The following is a 24,814-nucleotide window of genomic DNA, read 5'->3' on the forward strand; positions in this document are numbered from 1 at the left end:
GTACCTATAGTTAAGGAAATTAATGCCGAAAGCCTGTATCGATTTCTGTATGTATTTCAGGGTATTATAGACAGAAAAATGTTTCCTTCTCACGAGATTATGCTCGCAGTTTTACCAAAATTAAATACTGAAATGGGTAAATTATGGATGAAATGTATAATTGAAAATATCCCTTGGAATGATGTAGTTCAAATGATTTTAAATAAGTATGCAACTTCTATTGGGAGGCAGTATTTATGTAATAAGTATGTAATGGGTAATCAAAGAGACAATGAAACTCCATTAGAGTATTTAGACAGTAGAGTTCGAGCTGCTAAGATTTTGCAGTATGATATTGATGAAAGTACCTTTGTAAGTTATCTTGTGGATAGACTTAAACCTCAGTATTCCCAAAAATTGTATCTAAAGGGGATACCTAATGCTTTAAATGAATTGCAGAACGAGTTGAAAGTTTTAGAAAAACTTTCTTATTTGTCCAAGGATTTTTGGGGATTACATAATATCGAACGACAATTCAAGGCTAAAGGTCCTGCATTCAAAGACTATACGCCCAAATATTGTCGTAAATGTTCAGCAAGTGATCATTTTGAGCGATGGTGTCCGATGCATGTGAGAGGTGCTCAATTTGCTTTGCAAGGATCGCGTAGTGACATAGGACCCAGACAAAGTGGTGAAACTAAAGTGACTGCTGTGTTTGTTGACTGTAAAATCAATAATCTGAATTTTTTGGCCTGTTTAGATTCTGCGTCAACATATAGTTTAATTAGTGAAAGTCTCTTAGATCGAATAAAGACTATGGGAACTGTTCGAGAATGGGATCTTGATATGCAAGTGATAGTTGGTAACAACAAACTTATGAATATTAATAAAGGAGTTATGTTAAATGTTGGTCTTGGAAATTTATCGTGGACCACAACTTTTCATGTTTGCAAAAACATGCCTCTAGACTTAGTGCTTGGTGTGAGATTTCAGAAACAGTGCCACATGGTGATTAACTATTTAGAACAAATTGTTGGTTTTTCCAGAAGTGATGAGAAAATCCCTATTAAATGGACATCTGAAAGCTTATGCAAAAATTTTCGTGTTTTACAGAATATAGGTCAAAGACAAAGACAAGATCGTCCTTCATTTCCTGTACGTTCTCCTGCCCAGGGTTCAGCCAGCACAGGCCGAGGAGTCGGAGCTCGGTCTTATCAGCGCACGAGAACTGACCAAGGTCAACATGTAGCTTTCCAGCAGGCAGCAGGTGCGAACCAGGAAAACTTCGTCAGAAATGTAAACAATGGTGAGAACTCCTTTCGGAGCCAGTCCAGGACATCGTGGAGGCCACGAGAGAGAAGGCGTGGGCTCGAATCCAGATCTTATGATGTTTCTGGCGCATCTTTTGGTCAGTTTGCATTAGAGGATACTGAACAACAGTTATGTAAGTAAAAAAAAGGTAAAGTGCTCCCCTGTGCTTAGCACAACGCCATGAAGGCGTATAGGGGGTGTGGGGGTAACGCCCCACACTTTCTTGATCCGGTCGTGAGTGGGGGTGATGTGATCAGCATCACGCCCTGACCGCCTTTACCCCCCAGGGTTTCCCCCAGGTACCCATGTTATTCGACGCTGGGTGGGCGGCGGGGCCGCTTCCATCGTTAGAAAAGTTCCCGGATTTGAACCGGCCGGGGATCGAACCCGGGACCTTGAGCATGGTAGTCAGACGCGTTACCGACTGAGCCACCGCGGCCACGAAAATTTCAAATGGTACAAATTAAACTAGGTTAACTGGGAGATAATCCATAGACATTTCTGTTGAATTAATTGTATTTGGAAAGTATAAGTACTAATATGTTTTGTAATAAATATTGGGTTAACGAATATTAAATTCCAATTGTATACTTTAAGTACCTAATATATGATCATCCACTGCGCCGATAAGACAATCCTCGTCTCACTTCTTTGGTATTAAAGGGGAAACAAGAGACGTAGAGGATTATAGTAGATAGGTCTTTTAAATGTTAAATATTAATTAATTATTAATTAAAAGCATTATAATTTGTTCATTACCATGAACACAGGATCATCCATTAATATTAATATTATAAGATATACAAATGATAACTTCTTTATTCTAAAGAATACGTTTTACATCACAAATTTGCTCCCATCCATAATAGTGTATTTTATTTATTCCTTGCATGCCTGCCCCCGTGGCGGAGTGGTTAGCACATCGCTCTACGACGCCACGGGTCCCGGCTTCGAATCCCGGCATGGATGTTTGTGAGTGTGTGCATTCATAAATTTTATCATCACTCATCCCCATCTTCGCAAATTAGCCAAAAGTGGCACAAAAAACGAAGTAAAAATAAAGCAAATCAATAAATTATTCTTTCATTAAAGTTACACTCCAAAATCAACATGAGCTATCGATGCCATGGGCATGGGCGTTCTTTGTGAGTGCCCCTTCATCAATTTCACCTTATCATAACTCATTCCCATTGTCGCGATTAGCCAAAAGTATCAGAAAAGCGACGCTAAATAACAAAAATCAGATGAAATGTACATAAACACAGTTCCATTTATTTTGGATGTAACGTTAGTTTATGCACCACGATGTGAGCGCCACTTAATTTATGCTACCTCCCATTAGGGGTGGAAGTCCTTTATGCCACAGCTATATCTCGAGGGTTATGGGTTCTTCCTTATAATTGTGAATCAGAACAGCAAATATCTTCTAATGGAGATGACATATATGATGATTATATGATTGTAACTTCCTTTACAATATATGTTTATATTATATTATTTTCTTACACATACATATATATTTATAGCATCCTTCTTTGTATATAAAAAATTTCTCGAGGTACACGAATATGAGTTAGGAAACACAAAATTGTATCGGTCTCTCAACTTCTTACAATTTCATAAATATTCATGCATGAGAACTTAAATTGAAGTAGTTACATCCACCTATATAATTATTATTCTGTCTATTATTTTCTTTTTACGTTAGCAACAGTTATTAACTATCTTATACGTTGCATTTTATGTTTCTATTAACAATTATGTAAGCAGAAACAATAATTTTAACTTTCTATCCTAGTGCTGCCATCTATTTTTAACTTCAGTGAAGTTTATACGCACTGACCTCTCCTGGCACGTAACATAGATAAGATGTTGGGATCACCTGTTTCCTAAGAAGAATGGCCACTATGATTTTCGTAACAGATGAAACCATGAATAACGTTAGCCCCAATTAGCCCACTTATGTGGACTGACGGAACTCCGCCTAGTCGCTGAATTCAAGATATTGAAGCAGAATCATGTATTATTTTTCTATTTGACATCCATTTGCTGCCAATTTAGGTTAACTGCTACAATTAGGGTGGAAAATTATGTAATGAAATTGATGAAGGGGCAGCCATAAACGCTCAACAATGCACAGGCTATAACCTAGAGCCGTTGTTTGAAAAATACCTAAAACTTGATTTATTTATTGAATATGATATTTTGGGTGCGTCCGCCCCTAAGCTATTTTGAACCCACCACGTAAGGGTCCAGTTGCTTACCATATATAAAATATAACTAATGTAACATAACTGTAATGTCGAGGGTCTAGAATATTCTTACTTGGGTTAAACAAATAAGTTATTTGTTATTGTATTCCTTTTTTCTTTTATACTATATTTGATAACAGATGTAAGCAAATGGTTACGTGTAAGGAAAGGCATTAATTATAGCCTTAACTTCGCCATGTACCAAAGCCGATATATAAATAAATAAAAGCTGAGGCCGTATACACACATAAGGAGAAAACACATGACAACACACACACACCCCGTCGAGGATTATACAGTGACGTCGCGTGGGTTCACATACGAGTGTTCACAATAATGCTTTTTTATTCTGAATTTACTTCTCTCCCTTCTAACTTCATCTTCAATGGAAAAGTGAGAATTACAATTCAACATATTTTCAACAACTTTCCCCCAAAATCACGCTATATTTGAGGTAATATAAGATTTTTTAATACAATTAACACCCTTTTAATTACGTTATTTATAATTAGTAATGGTTAGTCCAAACTAATTAGTATAGCTCAGGTATGTACAACTCAATACTACCATGCATAGCAATCTACATTTTGATACACGGACCATGTGTTAACCAACTACATTCATTCAGCATTGAAAGCACGTGCATCGTTAGCGGGACGCGTCCTCCCAAGAGTCCAGAAAAAGTGTGTATGTAAAATATTTGAGAATTATACAATATTCCCCCCGCTCACAATATCTCTGTTGCGATGCTTATGATTGAAGTACCAGCCAATGTGACATTGCTTATAATCTTTCTTCCCTCATATTTCGTATTCTTCCTCCTAGCATAATTTGCCATGGTTCAGAGAGATTGATTTTTGACCATTTAAAGAAGGGGTTCCCAAACTTCTTCGCTTCACGGCGCCCTTGGTGTTTCAAGATTTTTCCGCGGCGCCCAAGTCAGAATGTAGGCCTATGTAACACATGCAACGCTCTGTTACTTATAAGGTTGCTTGCTTTTAGTAAAAAAATAAACACATATTTCAAATTCAGTACTAAATAAGCACATATTTGAAACATTCATATCATTGACTAATCATTCATTGGAAATATTGGAACATTTCGCGGCGCCCCAGGGCGCCGGGGCGCACACTTTTGAACCACTGATCTAAAGCGAATAGTAAGGTAAATCGGGGTATTAAGACCACCAAATTGTTATTTCATTGAAGAAATTTAAGGCGAAAACAACAATGAATTGAAAGGTAGGTCCTATGGTCCCAATTGCCCCTTTGCTGGGTAATAAGGACCAGCCAATGCGGTATCAAGGACCGGTCCGCTTTTGAATGGTACGTTCTTCTATTTTGAAACACAATAATCTTGAACTACGTCACACAAGTCTTGTTTGTTCATTCCAAAACCCCACTGAGGAAATCGAATGAAGCATTGCTCTAATTGTGATTCTTCTGCAGCTGCTAGTGCATTAGTCGTCCCAGGATGCGCTTTTAACTTCATACAGCCGCTCAGCAGTTCTTTATGGCGTTTTCGCGCGTCTGCCTTTTGGCTGGTTCCGTTTCCCGGTCTTAACTACGCAGCTTAGACGCATTTGTGTGCAGATTACTATTTACACAAACAAAAGAGGATCACAGACCGTACACACAGCTGGTGTACCTGCCGCTTCGCATTTCTTTTCGTTTTTTATGAAATCCTAGCACACGGTCCTTAATGGCCCGTGGTCCTTAATACCCCGGTTTACCTAAACACCTATTCATTGTCGTCATTAACGTCGTTACAATCCTTGCTCTCATACATTGCACGAAACGAATCGTTCCGGAGGCAGTCTTTTGGATTCGAGTCCATTATATATGTGCAAATGGTAACAAACTCCCAGGATGTGTCCTTTGCCCATGCATGCATTCGGGTGAATTGATCAATCACAAGTACTGGCCGATGATAAAAGATTAACTTATCTTTTAGATCATATATTTATATACTTGTAAATGCATCTATTGCGAACAAGACTACTTGCTGATTTGCCAGAATAAGTATCTCAAGAACACACATTACGTATGCACTTTCATTTGCTTGAAATCGGCCAGGTTTGGCGAATTCTCGTTAAAGTTTACAACTATTTTGCACAGACATTTTCGAGTCCCCCTAGACATGCCTTGTATAGCTATGTTGCACTCTGGTGCCGAATGTAAGAAGTATTGCCACTTGCATCAGTGTTCGCACAGCAAAGTGAACATCTTCGGGTATAGTGGCCAACAACCCCTTAGCTGCCAGTTCTATGCAACACGCACAACAATTGTGTTCAACGCTCTCCGTGGAACACCGTAGGAGTCAGTGTTACCAACTATCTAGAAATGTTATCAGACGTGAAAGAAGTCTTGTCAGAGTAAATTGTGTGTATATACTCGTACATCAACCAAAGATATTTTTCGAATAAATATATGTGTGTGTGTGTATTTAATATGTACGTACGTAATTTAAGACATATACATGAGTGCTCACGTGCTCATGCGAACATTATTAGATTACGCGCCTGGGATTATACTGGCCTTAGGCCCAGACGCCAGAGCCTCGTTAGTGTGCAAAATGCAGTCCAGGGTGTACTACGTGGAAGTGAGGTTAACAATCGGGTGTACTATGTGGCGTACACCCTACCTAGAAGTCAAATCAAGGGGTACATTACATACAGCATGTTACAGAGTGTAAACTGATATATTTCGTTTTATGTGTCTGGTGATTTTGAAAAGCCTTGGCATTCCTGAATTTCTAAAATTGCGCCACGAATCACCATTTTCTAAAACGGTGAATACTTAGAACAGCGAACACACTAACCTGGTAAAACGTATACTTGAAAGTCATGAGATTATGTCTAAGTTTGACAACCTAGTTGGCCAAGTTTGAAATAGTTAAACATTTTATCAGAAGGCCGTATAATAGTAGAGGAAACTAACGAGAAAAAATGACCTAAAATAATTGCAACCAGGCCTGTACCCAAGGAGGGAGGGACAGGGGGCCATGTTCCCACCATCGAGCCATGAAAAAATTTAATTTCAACGTACAAAACCTGAAAAAAATTACGTTGACTGTCTTTCAAATTTTGCATGAATTTAGATTTTGTCCTTGCGCAAATGAATAGGTTGTTTCTGGACAGAGGCAGGTTCTAGAAGTCTGCAGTCTGCAATATTGGGCTATTTTAGTTCTATTACCATTGATGCAAGGCTATCAGACGTTTCGATTTAATCAGGATACGTCTCGTCTCGGAGACAACTTGTTATAAGGGAAGAAAGATACTACAGACATTTTACTGGTTATGTAGGACTTTCTGTAGAATACTGTGTACATTATTAAAATTGTCTGACCTTTTTATGAGTCAAAAACAGTTGTTTGACATTCGACAAATAGGAATCCCTTGATTGTTGAATGGTTTCATCTATTACAGTGTTACTAATGTTTCACATAATTAGAATAGGGGGGAATTTTCTATACTCTTTAAATTATGGAAGAAAGGTTCCTCAATGACTTCAATACAAAACCAACCATATAAGGGGCAGTAAGCTCTCCGCCCGCACCGCAAGATCTGTTATCCCTTTTCGCCACCACTGAGCAGAAGGATAAAAGAACTTTTGTTTTCTTTCTCCAACATCAGGGGTTTTCTGCAACTGATGTTCATTCTGCCACTCAATGGCTTAGGGTTAATTAATATTACGTAAATAGGAAAACCACTTCACAGCAGAATCGTTGCTATATTTTTGGGGCACAAAATTGCCTGAAGTACTTTAAACATATATTGTTATTTATCCAAAGCATTCAAGACATTTAGTACATTATTATTTACGAAATTCTGTCAATCGGAATTTGTTTTATTGCAACTTTCCTTCTTTTTTACTTGTAATTGTCTTGAACATCAATACACAGTGGTGTGACCGTACAACAGACAACTTTCACAGTGTGCAGAGGAAATCAAGGCCAAAAAATTTGATCCTACGAGCCGTTGAAAATGACATTTTCTATCCCACATGTGTCCTCATTTAATAGCTTCTTGGTTGCCGCTGCCATTTATTTTTACTGTCGAATAAGATTCTAAAAGTAAAAATACACCATAGAAACAATATTATGCCAGCAGGCACTCTGCGAGGGTCAAGTCACTTAGCCGTTGCCTTCAGATAATTTATTTACAGGGTTTGCATGACTCCAAAGTCCTGGATAGCTGGAGGAGTAAGGAAAACAAGGCTAGGACTGAGGTCATTGGAAACAAATGATTATTTTTAAATAAAGGCTTTCAAAACCTGGAAATGTCAGGAGAATTAAGTGATTTTATCTTCGCAGAATTTGCAACCGGAAACGCTTTTCGTTTTATCTTCCCAACAATCTTCCTTTTTGAGTAATATTGTTTATAAAAAGGTTATTTCATTTATTTTCAACAATGTTCAACAAACGTGATTCATTTGATTAACTTACAAAGTTGAAGTGTAAATCTTACTTTTTAGCATGTTAAATCATTACACGGTTATGTAGAATACCTCGAAAGTCAGGGACCTTGCAAGATAGGTGTGAACCCTCATCTATCAACTCCACACACGCACTCCAAATGTTTGGGGAAAATCGGCCATATCGGAAAATGGCGTCAAAGGTAATGAAACGGGAAAAATGGCCTTACAGAAATAATTGCAACATAAATATTTCTTTTTTTGTGCCAGATTTTGCGGAATGGTATAGTGAATAAGATATTAAAAATCCGCCTTCCAAATGTTTGGGAAAAGTCCCCCATATTGAGAAATGGCGTCAACGGTAATGAAACGGGAAAAATTGGCTAACAGGCATAATTGCAAAGTTCTTTTTTTTGCACCAGATTGTGCGGAATGTTATAAAGTGAATAATATATTAAAAATCAACCTTCCAAATGTTTGGGGAAAATCCGTCATGTTGGAAAGTGGCGGCAAAGGTAAAGCTTTCCGCGCTTTCCAGAATCCTCCGGTGGACGCGCTGTTGCACCGCTGATGCACGCTTCGGCTTTTCCTATTTCACCGGTGCGTAAGGTAGCCGCACCGTACAGTACAGTACAGTACTGCTAGCGTGACGCCAGTGTCTGTCCGCCATGTGCAAGGAGTAGGCTGTTTGTTGTCAGTGCAGTTTGTTAGGATCGTATTTCATTTAATTTTTTTTGTGGTTCTCGGCGTGCTGTGTCGACTAACGTTTAAGACTTTCTGTGTTAAAATTGGTAAGATAGTAATACAATATACTATACTATTATTACTGTCTGCTATGTCTAGAACAAGCCCTACGTGTAAACAGTACAGTTTTTTCGTTTTGCTAGGAGCCACTTTTTTCCTTAACGATCTCGATCTGGCGGTATGGCCCATACTGAATCGAGCGGTATGGGCCAAATAATGACATGATTTTATCTCAGGGGACGATGCCAAAGTTTAAGAAGCCTGCAGGTGAAGGCCATGGAGAATGGTCCGCTGATATCATGAACTTAGAGAACAAAATGTCGGTCCGGACTTCTGAAGAACGACATAATGTAGCAAGATCCAGTGTGCGAATTAACGGGCCGGGAAGGGGGGGGGGGGGTGCCTGCATTTCCCCCTCATAAAGAATTTTTATCCCCGGCAAAAGACAATTATTTTTATCCCTGCCAGGGGTGTTTTCATCTCCATCAATGGAAATGGAATTGAAACCATATAGTCTACCATTTATTAACATTTGTGTCCATTAATGGTCCAGTTGTGATACATTTCCTCGTTGAAGAGTATGTAGCATTGTGAATTGAAAAAAGAATAAAACCATTTTGAAACGGAACAATTAACCGAGCCAACAGCAGACTGTTTCAGGGTGTAGTTCTGATATTTGCCATGTATTCAAGTTCACCAAAGACTTATAGGGAGGTTCACAATAGAAATTTGGTCATATTTTTGGTATTACTAGTTCGATACCTGTTTTTGTGTATGAGTTTAGGTTTTCCTAGAATGTAAATATTAACCTGTTTCAAAATTACGTGTAAATGTCATCATAAAATGTAAGGTCCTAGTTTAGAACCAATTTGCTATTACTATTAGAACCGCCAGGCAATAACTGGCCGGTAACATTACAAATTGTCACCCCCCCCAAAAAAAAACCTACCTCCCGAAATGAAATCACAAACACGCCACTGAGTGTGCATTCTCCAAAAGCAAAAAGTTTAATTTCGTACAGTGCTTAAATCTATGCTTTGTTTATCAACATTTGTCAATAGATCCATCTTCAATATGTTATCTTGCAACAAGTTTGTAAAATAAATTAATTCATGCTTAAAGGATTTCTTGCATATTTATAATTATTATATATTATTTGCTTCTTACAAACTGTTCCAGGTGACTAAATTCACACTTCTAGATCATGAACGTTGAGAGGGGGAGTCTAACCGGTTCGTCGACTGTCCCCCTGAAAATTGGCATTCTTCATTTCAAGTCATCAACATAAAGAAAGCTTTTTTCTTAATTGGTAATAGCAGAAATAAGACCCAATTAGCTTGTATCTGAAGAGAATGAACAAAGTGAAAACTGCGATAGATAAAAACTTCAGTGTAAAATAAAGGAATCTAGTAATATTTTCATATTCTACTAAAGAATAAATGGTTCCACAATAATAACAATTCCAAATAACAAATTATATGAGATGTTAAACAACAAACTTTATGAACTTTTAAAGCTTTTTCTTCCATGAGATGTGTACAATTATATAACAAAATTGAGTAACTAGTAATTTTAGTACACAAACTTATGGAATATAAAAAAATATATGAAAAGTGTTTGGCTAGATTATGACGAGACTAGGCTAACGAGGCTTCCCCACCCATATGTGTCCCCACACACTACGTCCGAATCACAAGAATTACTTTGGACACACCCGTCAGGTAGCACACGGCAACGCAACATTGTGATTGCCCTTGCGAACACATTCTATACAAGCGTCAAATAAAAAAATCAATATCAACCAAAAAAAAACAAAAACTTCAACCCAAGATGTTAAGAAGGAACAGCCTAATGGTTAAATTTCAGACAACCCTCCTAATTATACAACGAATGCAAATTCCCCGCAAGCTCGACGAGAACCTCCCCAGCCGAAATTAAAATGATGCATTAGTACAAGGTGAAATGTTACATCAGATCTGAAAATGCATCAACATGCTTATTTTCAAACATCTTGCATTTACGAAGAAGATATATTATAAAGAAAAATATATTTTTAAAAAAAGCAATTGTACTGAGCTTGTACATAAATTGTACATAACTTTCGTTGGGGCATGAGATTACAAACCAAATAACATGAAATGGACTCGTCCATTCACAATAATGTCTTCCTACGTTATTTCACTGGCCTTGCGTTAAAATATCATTGTAACCAAAAGCATTAACTTCAACAATAATATTATTTATCATTTGGTACTTTGTTGCATTATAGTAATTGAGATGATAGAACGACGTAGAACAGTGTACTACAACATTGGCACTGTTTACGTCAATAAATATTGTCCGGCAAGTTGAAATATCAAGTCGCAGTTACAAGTGAAGGAAATGCATTTGTAAAATTAGTATCATACAATGTCTTATGATTTTGTCACATATAAGTATCAATGACTTGCACGAAAACAAACGATTACATCAAACAGTTAGTTTGTTCGTGTGCTATTATTCTAGGCACACGATTACCATTGTAAATTTAACGAATGCAATATGAAGTTATCAAATATGCGTTCCAAAAAGTACTGGACGTGAACACTCTTATCCAGATCTATATCAGTACGCGAATGTACATGACGTTAGTAAACAAATACTAATAAATTACAAGAAGCTCCAACTTTCATGCATATATACTGACATTGATCCCACGCGCATAAAAGTTCGTGCACGTAAATCCTATCCTACGAAATCCTGCGAGTGGTTTATCAACTTTGTTTGTTTAAGAATACTATAACAAGCCTACCTTAGCAAAAAGAAAGACGACTGACCTTACAGCAACTTCCTTTCCATGCGTTCCGATTTCAGATTATCACAATGAACAGTTCCTCACTGATATAATTACGGTTAAAACAACACAATTTACCAAGGATTATAGATACCATTTACAGAGTTCAAAACTATATCAATCCATGGTCTGGCTGTTCCGTTCCCTGAATATCCCCCGCTTTTACGCACTTTTCGTAATTAGAAATTCCTTATACAAATTCCCCGTGCACTTTTAACTACAAAACTTAGAAGAGAGCACACAACAAAACATGACTTCACCATAAAACACATTAATCGTATTATGTACATCGAATTTATAAAATTACTTACATAAATCCCAACCAACGTGCAATGACGTCACACTTGAAATGTCTTTTTCAACAGCCAATGTTCCAGGGTGGCCAGGTTCTGCCTAAAGTTACACATCGCTTGACTCGACGAAGGTACCAAGTTTACATGGGATAAAAATCATTATAATGAATATCCCAAATACTTAATTATTGATATAAAACGAGAATGTTCCCAAAATTGAACAAGAAAGACATCGGAGCCATCTATTGACAATTTTTTAAGATTCTTTAAACACGTCTTTTGCGATATAATATCATACCTATGTTAATGACACAATTAACTCAATTTATGACTATGGTCATAAGATATCTGAGTAGAAAAGTCTTCCCAACTGCCTAATTTTTACTGAAATGTGGTTGACAAAAAAACGTTTTTGACAGTGAGATGCCATTCGCAAGCCATTTCACCATATATCGGAAAGATCGTGCGACTCGTGGTGGTGGCGTTATGATCTGTGTTAACTCAAAATGGCCAAGCAAAGTACGCCACGACTTAAAACGGAACTGTGAACTACTGTGGGTGGAAGTTTCAGTGACCGGTGCCAAGAAGCTTCTCCTTGGCTCTTACTATAGGCCACATAAAAACAGTCCTTTGTTCCTCCTCGAAGAATGCCGAGATTATTTACTTGCGGTAGTTGCCCTGGGAGATGTTGCGCTTTCGTCGACTTCAACCTCTCAATTGACTGGCAAGACCCTGTGAATGGAACAGCAAAGTGTACGAACGACGCATGGTTTATTGAAACTTTCATCTGTGGTATAAACCTGAAACAACATAATTTGTTCAACACCAGGAAGGACAGCAACCTGGATTATGTTCTGTCCACCCTAAACGATATTAGTATCACGCCACGTAAGAACCTCTTGACTTCCGACCACGACAGTTTGGATGTTTCTATTCTCATCCCCCCACCCCTTAGAAGAGGTCATCGCCCCTCCATCCAGAACAAAAGCTACCTGTGGAACCGAGCGCCGTGGAAGGAGATAAGACTTTCCCTCGACTCCTTCCCCTGGGGCTTCTTGGAAGACGGGACCGTCGACGAGGCAGCTGACCTATTTACAGGTGTCATTCAAGCAGCAGTGAAGGACCACGTGCCTACAGGGAAAATATCTTCTCATAGATTTCCGTGCTGGTTCGACTCCGAAGTGCGGGATGTACTGGCCAACAAGACACGAGCATGGCAACTTTGGAAGGGCTTCCCGAGTAAACACATGCACAATACCTTTGCTGCTCTGCGACGACACTCAAAGTATCTCCTTCGAAAAAAATATAAGAAACATATAGACAATATCACTGCAACAATCCCGGAAAACCCAAAAAAAACTTTTTTAATCTAATAAACTCAAGGAAAAATAACAGTAGGATTCCAGCTGAAATTACATATGATAGTGAAAGTGCGATAGGCGACCGAAGGGCAGAACTCTTCAACGCTTATTTTCATGGTAACTTCTGCCCCCCGTCTTTCCTTGCAGCGTTGCCAAACGTAAGACCAGTCTGTTCCTCCTCTCTAACAACGCTTGTCACTACACCCGATGAGGTGAAGGATCTATTGTCGTCTCTTTTAGTTCACCGTGCCCTAGGACCGGACAATATCAACACCATGTTCCTCAGGAAAACTGTGCAATCCCTGTGCTATCCACTTTCCATTCTCTTGAATAGATGTTTTTCTGGAAGGCATCTTTCCTCACGCTTGCAAACAAGCTAACATTACACCGATTCACAAAAGTGGTAACAAAAATTTTGTTTCATCTTACAGACCAATCTTCTTACTCTCTTCTCTGTCCATCATCTGTGAAAAAGTAATCAAAGACAGATTGTACAAATTTGTTTCTCCGTACTTAAGCTCTAAGCAACATGATTTTCTTCCTGGTAGCTCCTGTCTTACAAACCTGTCTGTTTTACTCTCACATGCTATGAAATGCATTTCAAATAATTCACAATTAGATGTAATATACTTTGATCTGGCCAAAGCCTTTGATACTGTTAGTCATCGTCTTCTGATTCACAAATTATGCAATAGATTCAACATTCATGGCAAATTTCTCACCCTTCTCACAGATTACCTTAGCGGTCGCCAACAACGTGTCCTTCTTCCAGGAACTGTTTCTAACTTTCTTCCTGTCCTCTCTGGAGTTCCACAGGGTAGTGTTCTAGGACCTCTCTTGTTCATATTATTCGTCGATGACCTTGCCGACCATCTCACATCTCCCTCTAGCAATTACCTTCTTTTCGCAGATGACTCTAAATTTTCAGGGAAAACTCCACTTCCGACGATACTCATCTTCTTCAGAATGACATAGTAACATTTACTTCCTGGTGCCTGACATGGGACCTTACATTACATCCTGACAAGTGTACTACTATCACTATCTCTCTCAAGAAGAATCAGTTAAAGTCATCTTAATCCATCTCTGGCAATAACATCAAAGCAGTATCCTCTCACAATGACCTAGGCATTGTTTTCGACCAAAAGCTCACATTTGAGGAACATATTTTATGCACCACAATAAAGGCCATGCGTCTCTTAGGTTTACTCTACACCGTTTCACTGAAATTAGTGACATCTCAGCCCTCACTTTGTACTTCAAATCATTCATCTCCCCAATAATAGAATACTGCTCTCCCGACTGGTCCATGGCATGTCCCACTCACTTCTCCAGAATCGATTCAGTCTTTCACTTCTTCCTAGAGTCGTTTTCACGTTCAGAAGACACAATGGGCTCTTATGGGCAATGCTTTTCTTATGGGAAATACGAGCGCGCTGTTGTCAAATTTCTGGATTTACAAATTTAGCTTAAGTAAAATCGGTACCTGCAGTTTTGCAGGAAATTTTGTAGAGAATACGATGGTGAACACAAAAAACTGGTAACTTGCTTACATAATTTTAGATAAATTAAAAACGCAAATTTTCTGTGAAAACACAATTTTTACATTGTTTTCATTCCTAACGTTGAAACATGCCGTAAAATTGAAGCTTTCATTATGAAAAAAAATTGACACTGTTTTTTAATTGTCATAGGTGACGGTGGTACTCAGAATTTATCAATACTTTAAAGCATATTTGCATTAAAAAATATTCAAATAAAGTATGTGGAGATTTTTTATATTCGTGCAGTAGAAAATGTCGTCGCTGGCCATTTTTTGTTCTGTAATTCCAAGTAAAAACTTCCAGCGACAAAGTTGTGGAGAAAATAATGAAATTATTTTTTATAACCACTCAAAGGTTCCCAGAAATATTACTTCGATGCATTTGGAGTTTCTTTTTAACCCGAACCGCGCGCGAAGTAAGGAGACGTTGTCTGGCCATCTTGAGCTGACTCACCGCAGCATTCCGGCTAATCACCACCAAGTTTTCCAGTTGTTATTTTATTTCCATTCAGTAAAAATATAAACTTCATGCAGTTTGTTATAATAGAATTGAAATTACTTAAATTTAATAATTGACAATTATTTCCAATGCTGCTGTTGTGAGCAACATTAGTGCTGTCGCAAATACACGTTGTTTTCGTTTACATTACTGTCGACATTAATGCTGAAATGAAGATCACCTTTCAGTTTCCAACGTACACATAAATTCATAGACACCATATTAACCTTTGAAAGGCTTTCCAACACGTGACAAAATATGGGGCTTCAAGATAGAAATATGACATGCCTTGCTTGAGTCATTCACGTCTTATCAGTTCACGTGGGCCATAACTCATTTGTTTGTTTGGGTTGCAACTTGAATCTAACCCATGTGCCAGGATCTCCTTACTTGAGTAAGAGATCTGCTTTGGTCTGTTTAGACTTTTTCCCTCTCCCGAAAAAGTGTTTTCAGTTGTGTGAGCTCTCAGTGATTTTTACTTTTTTAAGTGATTTCTGAAGTGTCATATTCGTGCATTACACTCGCGTGTGTAGTGATCGCAATGTATCATAGTAAAAAGGGTAACTGTAACGTTCACAGTATAATATTAATATTAATAATTACATATAATTATCATTATATATACAAAATATGTAACACCTTCATTGTAAAGGAAGGTCATCATTTCCCGGCGACATGAGCTAGCGCTGTATTGGCAACACTGTGCGGTTTCTCCATAAGCGCCGTTGTCTCTTCTGAACGTGAAAACGACTCTAGCTATAGTCCGTCACAGGGTTCCCTCATTACGCAATTTTTCATCTCCGCATCTCTTGTCTTTTCTAAACTTACAAACTGCTTATCAGCGACGTTTGCAGAATGATTTCAGTTACTTATACAAAATTGTGAATGGCAAAATCCGCTGCGACACACTCGTTGAGGAATTCCACTTTAGAGTACTTATGCGCACAACTCGCAACACAAGGTTATTTTATACAAAAAAAAACTAGACTAGAAATTCAAAAAAGATCTCTCTTTTATAGACTTGCAGCACAATACAATGATCTTCCCTCAAGTATTGATATATTTTCCTCCTAGTTTGCCTTTCGGTCTTCTATCAGAAGAAATACTTGTAATTAATATCACATAGTGCCATCTCTTACTTAATTAATTCTCATGAGAGACGCATGTTCGTAAAAACGTGATTAGAAGTTAGTGACAAAAATATTAAGTATTTCTGTAAACTTTAGCCACACTTCACACGTTACATTTGCCCCTGTAGTGTGTTACATTTGCCCTCGAGAAAGGATCAATTGTAAAATTTGTCACACATATTTAAAATATTAATAATGTTTAGCATATTAAAGTTAGTTGGATCCTAATTGCATAATAATAATAATAATAACATATTGAAGTATTTGCATGCTAATTTTCAAGCTCCAAATATCGATAGTTTGAGAGAAAACACCGTTTGTCAAAAATGTTACAATTGACCCCGCTCTCCCCTACCAAAGAAGAAATATTACTGAACTTGATGCTTTCCAAGGTTACGTATGCTCCCAAATTGTTCTCATGTTTTCTCTCTCTAGTTTTCGTTCATGCATTTGAGATGGTTCCAGCCCTATTAGCCCCTTCCTTAGGTACGCCCTTGTGCACTGCACATAGCAGCCTTAAATGTGTACAATAAAATTAAATGAAAATAGATTTTGTACCACCTTTGCACACGACGGTATAGATAGAAAATGCTTTTTAAGTGTAGTTCAGAAGTATTTTTACTACATACTACGCAACAATGAAAGGATGATTCTTAATATTGACAATGCTTTTATGCATTATTGTTGCTACAGTTTCTACTAAGGCGTTGCAGAAAATCTACAAGGCGGTAAGTTTCATAAAAACAGAGAGAGATAGAGAGAGAGAGAGAGAGAGAGAGAGAGAGAGAGAGAGAGAAAGAGAGTTTTCCATTCTTCTTTGAATTGCTGTAAAATGGGGGAAAAGTCCAGGGTGTACTGCGTGGAAGGGAGGTCCACATTTGGGTGTCTTCAAGCTGCAAGTTGGAAGCGAAAAGAATAAAATCCGAGAATAAATTTGTAAACAAGTTACTCTAACACGTGACTGCAATACGCACCAATAATGATGTGTTAACATATCGTAATCACAGATTGTACGTATACCAAATTATTTTCGAGAAAATGGGTCATTATTGTCTCCATTGCAATGCTATGATAAAGACCAAAAATGATTGTACAGTGATTTTAAAAGTCCTGCAGGATTCTAAAAATACATAACTATTAAAGTAATAGGTTTATTGCAACGAAATATTGTTTGTTACACAGAGGAAACTATAAAATGGTTTGGTTCATCAACAGCTGGGCACCATTCACGTCCAAACACTCTTGCAATCTTCATTTGAATCCGAGAATTGCGTTCTGATGGTGCTCGTCCGGAATGTTGTGAATCACATCACTTACCTTGATCTGTCTGTTTCTGTTCATACAACCAGGGTCTTGACATGTCCCTACAGCCAGTAATCGCAAGGAAAAGGTCTGGTGACCTTGCAGGCCATCAAGAAACTCTCAAACTTCCAGGACAACGTGTGTTTGGGGAGGGGGCACCATTTTGTTGGAAGTTGACCTCATTGATAATGCCTAACCTCTGAAGTTCCGGAACAAGGAATGATTGTCTGTAATATGTACAGGTAGCAGTCGCCGTTCACCGAGTTCTCCTCGAAGAACATGGTCCGTGGAAACTGTGCACCAAACATTGACCTTGGGGTTATCCCGCTTATGTGTCTCGAACGTATGTGGATTCTAAACCTCCCAAATTCGGCAATTGTGTCTTATTCGCTTTTCCCGAAACATGGAACGTGACCTCATCACAGAAAAGAATGAGAGACTGTAGGTCACCACCAACATCACCGTTTAATCGGGTTAACATTAATTCAGAAAATGCCTTCCTCATGCCACATTTCCCTTTTTTCAGATCGTGCACAAATCTCAACTTGTAGGGATTTGCTTTCACTTTCTTGCGTAAGATACTGTGTAAAGTAGACCTCGCCACTCTCAGTTCCAAGGATCTTCGTTTAAGAGATTTCATTGGACTCCGTTGCACTATCTCCTGAACTGCATCCACCACATCGTAACTCGTTCTTTGCATCCCACTACGTAGCAACTCTGCTACGCTTCCCGTAGCCTTAAACTTTTGGTACCATTTCTGGGTACCTGTCTCCGCTGGAGGCGTTTTTCTAGGCGTTGTTTTGAACCTTATCCGCTCCAAATCACAAGATTGGAACTTGGCAAGCCATAAAACGCACTTGAGTTCTTTCCTGCATCGAAGCCATCTTGGAATCACGTGATCGATGACTTGCACACACGTCACTCAGCAGTGTGGGCAGAAATTTTCTTCTGTGCAATAAGACAATATTTCGTTGTAATACACATATTACTTTAAAGTTTAAGCTTCTTAGAATCCTGCGGGACTTTTGAAACACACTGTTTTTCTGAATACAATAATTATCATAATGTAAGCTTTACTTTTACTGTTTTTAATAATAAATGTAATGTTATAGTTAACTAATTGAAAATCATATATTCATTGCATTACTTAAATAGTAATATAAGATGGGTTTGGTGCTAATATTGATCGATATTTTAATGATCGCTAATCGCAACAACAATAACAAGAATTGAGAATTAAAAGTGGCAAACGATGTAAGTGCCAAAAGCGAAAGTGTTGGTAAATCGCATCGTTCCGCACATCAGCCCGTAAGAACGTGCACACTAGTGACCTCTTTACACGCCCTTTGAACTACTTAGAGGGCTACCAGCCACATTTCAAGTTTACCACATTATAAAGCATGGCACATTTCACACTTTAACGTGGAAAACAGTGTTTGAATTATTCTGGCACTCACAGCGTTTACCAATTTTAGTCTTCAATTACAGAGTACCGTTATGTAATACAATTTCCTTCATATTTGAAGTTAACATGTACGAATTGTCAAATATTTTACAAGATAATTTCAGGGGAAATGAATAAAGAATTTAAAATAGGGAGAAAATACGATTGAGAATAAAGAATAGGGAGAACATTGGGGGGAGGGTGTTCATGTATTTAATAATCGAGAGGAGTACTAGGTATACTGTTGAGGAGTCCTGTCTTGTTTGAGACTGTAGTAACTTACAATGTACTTTAAAACAATTGCCTATATCGAAATTGATTTGCTACATACCGTCATATCGGGGCTGTTTGGCTAAGGTGCAAAACATAGGCAATCTTGTTGCTGGCTCATTCCATGTCAAATCAACCAATGGGCTGATCATTGACATCTCAGAAATTGATAAAATTTGGTACTGTGGTAGTACGAGTAAAGTTGACAAAAAATTTCGAAGTTTTGAAAAATTACAAAATTCAAATACGAAAATCATGCAGCATTTCAAATGAATGCTTATTATAAACAGAAGAGAATGACACCAATTTGAGCTCTGCAGGTTAAATAATTTTTGAGCTACAGCTGTTTAATGAATTCAAAATGATGTCGAATTTTAGAATTTTTCTGAAAGTCAATGAACTAAAAAACTATGAGCCCAAAAAATCTTAAATTTGGCAGTTTTTTCCTCTTGATAGGTAAGGTGAATAAAGAAAAACAATATTTAAAAAAATATGAATCCTAAAGATTCAAAAATAGTTTTTCATTGGTTGATTTGACATGGAATGGCCCAGCTGTGTTAGTGATCCCCACTCCACCAAAAACCAAGTCAGAACCCTTTTTTCTTTGGACTTCACGCCGACTACCGTGACAGAATGGTTAGCACAGAGGGATACGATGCCAGGAGTCCCGGGTTCGAATCGTGACGTGACCACTCATCAATTTCATCATACCAACAAGTTTCCGCATCATCGCTATTAGCCATTAGGGCCGCAAATGCAACTTACAAAAACCTAAATCTTATGGGCCTCCCCGATGGAGCAGTAGTAGTGTCGTCGCCTTGTAATGAAGGGGTCCCGGGTTCGATTCCCGGTGGAAGCACATAGTTGCGGATCCCATAGGTCCAGTCTCGATTAGTCTTTCGGTGCATAAAGTGGACATACTCTAAAGCAATCAATCAATTAAATCACGACACTAGATTGTATTCGCAACTACATTTAGCATACTTAAGTAGGTTGCCGCTCACTAAGAACTTAACCTCAAATAATTAACTAATCCAGTCAAGTGGCTACTGTGCTATTCAATGAAGAGGTGAATAACTGCTAGTGTCAACTGACCTATGGACCATCCTGTATAAATGCAGATGTCGCCGAATCCTGTTTCACAAACCCTACACTACATGTTGTTTGAAAACTTAGTTCTAACCACACTACACTCTTTCCCGGTAATCTCTGGAGTATGACTCTAGGGTGCTCGACCAATTAACGTTTGAGAAGAGAAGTGAGTGCATGGAGGGGAAAACGCAGTTTTCAGGCAAAAACGAGACGAGAATTTTACACCGAAGAGTGTGAGAAACGACACGCGCCTCTTCTGTCTAAAGAAAAATATTCACTGCGCATCCGCGAACAACAGGCCGAGGCGACACTGCGCACTGTCGGAGCTACACGCAAGCGGCAAGCGACGCTTTCAACTTGCCACGTTACCTTGGTTCCATAGCGTGTGCATACCCTCTGATGAAGGTGGGTAAGAGTTTTGATGAGAGTTCAATCGGAGAAAAAAAAACTTCATTCCATTTCACCGATTTATTGTGGTGATGGGTACTAAACAGGTGTGTCTCCTGATCTACCGAAAAATTAGAAGAACTCCAGCTTCCGTGACACAGAAATTCTCTGCTCCCCTCCCCCTTTATTTTCATTCTCTGCGATTCAGAGTAATTTACTTATATAATAAAAATTATCCTGTGCTTAACAGGCCATGAAGGGCCTTGGTTTACGTACCTACTGCCAGTCTCCCTCCCACGCTTTCGTTCGTCACCTCTAAGCGTGGAGATCTTCAACCAGGATTGGAATAGCCGGGTGGTCAGCCCGACGTATCCCCAGCCGTTATAGTAAGTCTCCGTGACCGGGACTTATTATCATATAAACATGATTTCGTACATCTGATTCAAAACAACTGCACAGAATTTATTCATTTCCAACGTCTGACCAATTTATTTTTGCGACCAGATAGGTGGAACACAACTTCGTTAATGAATAAAATGTGTGAGTCTTAATAACAAGTAATTTGCTGGAGAACTAAGTGAGAGAGTTCAATTACATAGAAAATAAACTCGCCGTAGTTGGTTGGAACGTTAGTCGGTTTGAAAATACTTAATTTTTTAAAGAGAATAATATTCTTTGATAGCGGTAATAAGATTTCTCTACACTATATTTCTAAGTGAGTTTTAGGAGGGCAAACTGCCCCTCCTTCCCTCCCCGTGACAACTTTTATGTTTGGTTCGTAATGTTCCATTCATTACTGAGGGTTATGTTGCAAGTGGCACGTGTCGCCTGTCGCGTGTTACTTGTTACTTTGGTCTGAAAGCTCCTTTTAAAACATTGATTGATTCCTCGGTTTGCTTTATTTTACTTCGCTTTTTGTGCTACTTTTGGCTAATTTGCAAAGATCGGGATGAGTGATGAAATTGATGAATGGACACTAACAAACATCCATGCCCGGGCCGGGATTCGAACCCGGGACCCCTGGCGTCGTGGAGCGATGTGATAACCACGGGGGCCCGCCCCTTTAAACTGTAGTATGCCAGAGAAACCATGAATCTGACCTGCTTATTTGCATATATACATGTTATCAAACGTTGCCCGAGCGCGCGATTGTCGAAACGAGGATTGGGAGAGTAAAAAAAACAAATTCAAGTTCATCTTGAAGACCTCTACTCGCTTTGATATTTTAGCGGTCTGTATGGAGACGTACAAGAAAGAAAAGGAAATGTATATTCCTTTTCCGGAATGTCTGGAGTAAGAGAACGCGAACGCGTCCTGCGCGTACGTTGCGGTGTGTGCCTCGTCCAATGAGCGCGCGGAGGGGAAGGGTCGCGCGGGAGGAGGAACTCGACTGGTCATTCGCAGTCCAGTAGTTCTGTGGGAATTCTGCATTCGGGAGAGCGCCGCATAGTCTGGCCCCGCCCACAAGCTTTCGCTTCTGCGCGTCCCTCCTCCAGACATTCCGGAAAAGGAATATAGATTGGCATATTAAAACACGTGCGTCCAGCCTGTCCATCAACTACAGCGAGCCTCTGCAGTTCTAACAATCCAGCCAGCATCTTTGATCTTCCCCTCCCCTCTTGCTCCCTTGTAATGTGACGAAGAGAAAGTGGAGGGGGTCCAGGATCCGCCCTTCCCTCTGGACATGCTCATCCAGTGTTGCCAAGTTTCCGTCACGTTCTTGGACTCCGCATTGGAGAGCTGCTGCCCTAGATCGGAAGGGAATTCTCTCAGCTTTGGCAAATATTTTCTGGGTCGCGGACAGATCGTTGACTTCGGATGCGGTTGACGTGCGCAGACATCTTGTAAATACCAAAGGGCGGTGATGAGTTTCAACACTTAACAATGTCACGACGACTTTAATGACTATACGATTGATGAGGGCACAGGTGAGTACCACGGTACTAATTACATAGATGGAAAGTACCATTATGAGATTTTCATTCTTGGCCATTTCCTTTTATAAATGTATATACAGAGTCGTTATAAGTTATGGAACGCATTTATGGCGTCTGACTATCATGTGAGAGACCCGGGTTCGATCCCCGGTGGGGGAGAACCTGAATTTTTTCCATCTGTTCAAGCGGCCCCTGGCGTCCACTCAGCGTCTATAAAGTAGGTATCTGCAGGAAACTCTGGGGGGTAAAGACGGCATGATCACATAACCCCCACTTTCGGCCGTGATCTTGTAAGTGTGTACCCTTAACTCCACACCCCCTACACGCTTTCATGACATGGTGCACAGGCGAGCACTTTATTTTCTTCTTTAAAAGGTAAAGTTGCCCCCCCCCATATAGCACCATGTTATGAAGGCACATTCAGAGGATGTGGAGGTAGGGTCCTACACATTCTCGATTTCGGCCTTGTTTGGATGTGATGTGACCAGCTCCGGTCGCCCTTATTACCCAGTCCATTGATTTGAGGCTGGGTAAGCTCCCAGAGCCGCTTTATGCGGCGACTACAACAATGCATTAAAGAGCTATACGCAAGCGATACAATGGAATCCATTAGTGGTGACGTCACAAGCAGACGACGAGATGAAACTGAGTCTACACAACGAGAAAACGTGTTTTCTTCCTATCCAATCCAATACTATTTTCCTTCGGAAGGGGTAGCTTTAATTATTGGGACAGCAGTTATGAAACAAAATTATGAATACGTATCGTACATCAATGTAAAAACTCAATATGCTGACCAAGGCAGACATTTATTTTATTATAAAACATAAACTAAACGTAACGTTTTATTATTCTAGCAAGGTCTTCTTCAGACTCTGTACCAAGTAAAAATGTAACAAGGTACATAACAGGACGATATATATACACAAAAATACTTCCCTCCAGACTATTAGAAAGTAGTTCTGGAACAATATATGCAGGTGGCTTTCCCTTGTCAGCATATTGAGTTCTTCGTATCATGGAAACAAGGCTTAATGGTGTTATATCAATGTAAAGATGATATTTCGGAGAATACGACTATATATCACACATACCTTACAGAGAATAAGGTAAAGAATAACCGGAGTAAGAAAATCATGGATTTTCATAACATTCCAGTTCCGAGCACAGCCGAAGCCGACCCGAACTCAGCCGATCTCAAGTCGGCCACGCTGCCGCTATGGATGATGGGAAACCAGCAGCCTCAGGCGATTGAACCGACGGCACCCATTGGCTAAGATTTCATTTGGAGCATTCGCTTTACTCGATTTCCTACTCCATTTATTCTTTACATTCTCATCTGTAAGGTATATATTAAATATAGACGTATTCTCCGAAATCTCATCTTTACATTGATGTACGATGCACATCACAATTATGTTTCGTAACTGCTGTCACAATAATTAAAGCTACCCATTCCGACGTAAAATAGCATTGAATTGGATAGGATGAAAAGCACGTGTTTATTTGTTTAGATTCAGTCCCCGCGCGTCGTCTGCTAAAACGTCACACTATTGGACTCCATCTTTCATTAGTTGCACACGACTAAGAATTTGTATCTAAATCGACCGGTGGCGCCATGGTGGCAAGGTACGGAACCTCAGACAAGAGAAAGCTATGTGCGTTCTTTTGTTTCATGAAACAAAATCTGTGATATAACATCTCCGGATATATTTCTTTGGGTGTTTGTCAAAGGCATTTTGTACACAACGAAAGTTAGTTACATTGTGGATGTATTAAACGTTATGATGAATCAAAAAAACGATTCAGTGAAGTTAGAAGAATACCTGCCCAAATGGTTCATAACACATAGAGATATATTTTACGTGCTACTGTCACGGTATCCAGTAACATGTGAAAAAACACCGTTCGATATTATTCATTTTTGTTTATTGATTCATATTATGTTTAAATGTAAAGTGTGAGGTTTGGTTTATTATGTGGCAAAATTGGTATCCGAGCCAGACGTCGGGAGTTGGGAGA

The sequence above is a fragment of the Lepisma saccharinum genome, chromosome 17, assembly GCF_977018435.1.
Source record: "Lepisma saccharinum chromosome 17, izLepSacc3.1, whole genome shotgun sequence".
NCBI lineage: Eukaryota > Metazoa > Arthropoda > Insecta > Zygentoma > Lepismatidae > Lepisma > Lepisma saccharinum.